At 37.6% G+C, this 5,578-nt stretch overlaps 1 long non-coding RNA gene across 1 annotated transcript; it reads right to left on the reverse strand.

Moving 5' to 3' along the window:
* Positions 1–3,671: 3,671 nt before the first annotated feature.
* Positions 3,672–5,276, reverse strand: LOC123220734. Its single transcript, XR_006503136.1, has 3 exons — positions 5,213–5,276; positions 5,053–5,112; positions 3,672–3,920 (listed from the first exon to the last, which is right to left on the reverse strand). It is a non-coding gene; the product is annotated as an uncharacterized LOC123220734 (long non-coding RNA).
* Positions 5,277–5,578: the final 302 nt, after the last annotated feature.

The following is a 5,578-nucleotide window of genomic DNA, read 5'->3' on the forward strand; positions in this document are numbered from 1 at the left end:
TCAATTAAGATGGGTCGAATTTGAAGACTAGCTAATAAGACTCCTGAAGTACTTATACTCAGTTTCGCCCTGAGGGTCCTTAATTCCATCAACAAGGAACAAGGTTTCACCTTCATATGTGCTACAACACCTTGAGATTTTCTACTAAGTGCATCTGCGACAACATTTACCTTTCCCGGATGATAATCGATTGAACAATCATAATCTTTAATAAGCTCAATCCATCTTCTCTATCGAAGGTTCAACTCTTTCTGTGTAAATAAATATTTCAAGCTTTTATGATCTGTATAAATTTGACAAGTTGCCCCATAGAGATAATGTCTCCAGATTTTTAATGCCCATACTATAGCTGCAAGTTCTAAGTCATGAGTTGGGTAGTTCATCTCGTGCTTCTTGAGTTGTCTAGAGGCATAAGCTATCGCCTTCTCATGTTGCATCAATACACAACCCAAACCCTGTTTAGAAGCATCACTATAAACCATAAATCCATTTGTACCTGAGGGTAAGGTAAGTACAGGGGCTGAAGTCAATCTTGCTTTGAACTCTTGAAAACTTTGCTCACATTCAACATTCCAGTCAAACTTTACCTCCTTTCGAGTTAGTTTAGTTAACGGTGCTGCTATTTTAGAGAATCCTTCAATAAATCTTCGATAGTACCCAGCAAGACCAAGAAAACTTCTAATTTCAGTAACATTAGTAGGTCTCTCCCATTTCAAAACTGCTTCCACCTTCTGTGGGTCGACACAAACACCCTCTGCTGAAATGACATGCCCTAAAAATGCAACTTTATCTAGCCAAAATTGACACTTACTAAATTTAGCATAGAGGTGTTTGTCTCGCAAAATTTGTAAAACCATTTTAAGGTGTTCTTCATGCTCTATCTTACTTCGGGAATAAACCAAAATATCATCAATAAATACCACGACGAAACGATCCAAGAAAGAGCGAAACACTCTATTCATCAAATCCATAAATGCTGCCGGTGCATTAGTTAATCCAAAAGGCATCACCAAGAACTCATAATGTCCATAACGAGTCCTGAAAGCAGTCTTTGGAACATCTGACTCCTTAATCTTTAATTGATGGTATCCTGAGCGCAAGTTTATCTTAGAGAAAACCTTAGCGCCTTGTAATTGATCAAACAAATCAGCAATCTGAGGCAGTGGATACTTATTACGTACTGTCACTTTGTTCAATTGTCTATAGTCAACACATAATCTGAAAGTTTCATCCTTCTTCTTAACAAATAACACCGGTGCTCCCCATGGAGATACACTAGGCCTAATAAATCTCTTCTCCACTAGTTCTTGTAATTGCACCTTTAATTCTCTTAGCTCAAGCGGAGCCATTCTATAAGGGGCTAATGATATAGGAGCTGTACCAGGAATCAAATCTATTGAAAACTCAACCTCTCTATCGGGTGGTAGTCCAGGTAGATCATCAGGGAATACGTCTGGAAAATCTCTAACCACTGGAATATCTTCTATCTTTGATTCATCAACTCTAGTGTCTACAACATGTGCTATATAAGCTTGATATCCCTTTTGAATGAATCGTCTAGCAACAGCAGCAGAGATGATACAAGAAGGAATAATGCGACGCTCCCTATAGAAAATGAACTCTGGGTTACCCGACTTCTTGAAGGTTACTTCCTTGTGAAAACAATCAATGGTAGCACGATGACAAGCTAACCAGTCCATCCCCAGAATTACATCAAAATCTTGGATGGACAAAGGAATCAAATTTGCCTCTAACTCATGGATGCCCACTTTTACTTTGATACCCTTGTAGACATTGTCTACTAAAATTGACTCTCCTACAGGAGTAGCTACCTCCAATTTACATTCCAAAGGCTTTAACTCTTTATTGGCATGTTTAGCAAATGTATAAGAAGCAAAAGAATGAGTGGAACCAGGATCAATTAAAGTGAAAGCCTCTCGGTCAAAGATAAACAACATACCCGTAACCACATTTGGAGAGGCATAGGCTTCTTGTTGAGTCAAAGCAAAAACATGTGTTTGAGCTTGAGGTCGTCCCAGTCCCTTTTGTCGACTACTGCCACTATGAGTACCACTAACCTGCCCTTGAGTACCCACACTAGACCCCTCTCTAATCTGAGGCCCTTGGTGTCTTTGATACTGACCACTACTCCTTTGAAAATTCTTTTTGACTGATCCTTGAGTGACACTCACAACTTGAGATGACAAAGGGCAATCTCTTTTAAAATGACCAAACTGTCCACAACGATAACAACTCAGGGCCCCTCTCTAACATTGTCCCGAATGGAATCTTCCACAATTATTACATTGAGAGTGTTGACCTTTACTATCTTGAGGTATACCTCCCAAAAACCTTGGATTCCAAGTGTTGCTCCCCATTGACTGTTGCCCTTGAAACTGTCTTTGACCCTCTTGAAATTTGGATCTCACACTCTGGAATGATGCACTTGATTGTCCAGAAAATTTGCCTTCTTTTTTCTGTATTCTCTCTCTCTGCCCACCTGGTATCCAACCACTAACCCTTCGTTTTTGCCCTTGGAACTCTCTCTTCTCTGTCTCTGTAAGGCTTCCTTCAACTCTCATAGCTGCTTTTACCAATTTCCTGAACTCTGAGTAAGAGCTTGCAATCACTACTGTTCTAATTCGCCCTCGAAGACCTTCTTCAAACTTTCTACACCTCTCTCTCTCATCTCTTGCAATCAACGAGGCAAACCGAGAGAGCTCGATGAATTTATTCATATATTCCTCCACTGACATACTTCTTTGGGTCAGTCTAAGAAATTCACTTATGTTTGTATCTTGATACACCCTTGAGTAGTAGTGATCTGAAAACTCTTGACAAAAGTTTCCCCAAGTTATTGCTGTCGAATCCCTATATTTTTGTTGTACCATTTTCCACCAATGATATGCCTTACCCTCCAAAAGGAAGGTAGCAAACCGAAATTTTTGAGGGTCTGAACACTCCATCACCTCAAATATGCGCTCGGTCCTACTCATCCAGGACTTTGCAACTGTAGGATCTCCGGTCCCATCAAAGGTTTTAGCACCTAATTTTCTGGCTCTTTCAATGGTGTTGACACTTTCTTGATGCACTGGAATCTGATTTTGAGCCACTCTAGTGACTAATTGGGCCAATCTGCCAATAGCTTGCTCCATATTAATCCCATCAGTTGGAGGCTCCACATTTGGCTCAGCTACTGGTTCAACACCTACATTAGGACTATGTACAACAGAGTTTACAGGTGGCACTTGAGACTCTGGTCCATGGGCAACCGACTCTCCCACCACCTCCTCTACTAGTTTATTTTCCCTCCTTCCAACTTGAGGAGTTAACAAATCCCCAAGAGGTCTCATGCGAGCTTGGCCACGTCGCCTCATATTGGTGTCTACAAATACAATTTCAAATGATTTAGAACTTATATGCATACTTCTTGAAATGCCTTTAGAATCTACAACCTTTGCTCTGATACCAAGTTGACAAGACCCATCTCGACCCGCTATCCTATAACCTCTGAGAATACCGTTATAGGCTTAGAAGGACGAAATGCATCATGTAATTCTGTTTGAAAACTTTTCTGCACCATAACCTAGTACATAATATAATATCATCTATAGGCCTCCGGCCTTTATATGAGTACATATCAAAATACATCCTGATTTAAAACCAAGAAATCAGAAAATAAACCTGAAATCAGGCCTCCGGTCTTATCACATACATAACAAAATAATTTACATCTTTACTCATTTCAAAAGATTATGAGAAGATGGTAATTAGGCCTCCGGCCTTTCAACATTTCATAAGTTTATAAAAAAAAACAACAAAAAGTCTATATAGATGCGTGCAAATGAAAACATCCACGAAAGATGCTACACCGTGGCACAACCCAACAAAACACTATCCCGCACGATCTGTAGGATGTCCTGGAGGGAGGAAAACATTTATAAGGGTGAGCTAAAAGCTCAGTGAGTAGGAAATTTAAATCCTTGAGAATATTAATGCATGTCAAAATATAATAGTATGCCAAAATATGAGCCACACACTATGCTAATTATGCTTAAACCACATGCTTCTCATTTAACTTGAAACGTTCCTCACACAATCATCACATAAATTGATTGTCTCAAGAAAGAAATTAACCATACTACCTTTTTCTCATAAGAACATATCAATCATTTATGAATTTCCACTTCCAACTCAATAGCAATACTATCTTTATCTTATAGGTTTCCTACCATATCAAGATTTTGAAATATAAAGATATCCCACCATTCCAATATAAAGATATACATCAAAATATCATATAAAAGGAAATTTGTCATACCCGGGGGTGTCCCCACCTAGGCAGAGCAAAAGAAAAACAATTGTCATACCCGGTATACTAAAATCTCACACGAGCAGAGCATTCGATTCTGTCATACTTGGCATGAAATAAAGCACAAGCAGAGCACTAAATTCTGTCGTACCTGTATAGATATCTCACAGGCAGAGCATTTAAATCTGTCGTACCTAGCATAAATATTGCATAGGCAGAGCATTTTATTGCATAATAAGTAATAACCAGAAACATTCAAATAATATAATTTATTTTCACCATATCAATTTTTGTTTAGAACAATACTCATTGGCAAGCGCCACAATCACCATGAGCAAATCTCAATCACACATAAAATATCAACTAAACACTTCCAACTCACATGAAGCTCAAATAAAACCACTTCCAACTCACATGAAGCTCAACTAAACAATTTCAACTCAACCACAACACAAAACATCAATTTAATAATTTCCAGAATTCACTTGGTCACCACATAACTTAATTTAAGCATTCTGAATCCACTGAATAATATAACTTTTACCTTATAGCCTTTCATAACCTAAATTCACAACATACATAAAGAAACTATTTTATTTTATTTTTCTTTTTGAGAGGTTTCCACCAAATCCATGCTACCATTTTCAAGGATTCACAATAAATAGCATAAAGTTTCACAAAACTATAAATAAAATTTATACCCAAAAATCATAAAGAAAGAAAAGTTTATTCCCACTCACTGATTTGGGTAGCCTCTAAATCAGAGTTGAAATCTCTTGCAAATCTCCCTTCTTCTTCACCTATTCAAACCAATTGGAAACAATATGATCAAAATTTTGGAAATCCCTAATTTGAACAAATATAACAAACCCTAAAATTTTTTGAATAAAAATGAAATACCCTATTCCCTTTTTCTATAAATCCCTTTTCTCTTCCTTTCCCTTTCCTTCTTTTTCTTTCTTTTCTTCTTCTTTCTTTTCTTTTCTTTCTTCCCTTCTCTTCTTTCCCTTTCTTTCTCTGTTTTCTCCCGTCTGTGCTCTGTTTCTTTTCTTCTTGCTGAAGAAGAAAAGGCTACTGACTTTTATTTGTAAATAAAAGGGAAATTTCCCCTTAACCCCCATATATGTCCAAGATTTCTATAGCCCCCTTTAGTTTCACATATAACCAAGATTTGGGTATTTCAATAACTCCTATACTTACCTTACCCTTGGGTACAGATAAATTTATGGTATATAGTGATGCATCCAAATAAAGTTTAGATTGTGT

Source organism: Mangifera indica, chromosome 7 (assembly GCF_011075055.1).
Source record: "Mangifera indica cultivar Alphonso chromosome 7, CATAS_Mindica_2.1, whole genome shotgun sequence".
In the NCBI taxonomy this organism is placed as follows: Eukaryota; Viridiplantae; Streptophyta; class Magnoliopsida; order Sapindales; family Anacardiaceae; genus Mangifera; species Mangifera indica.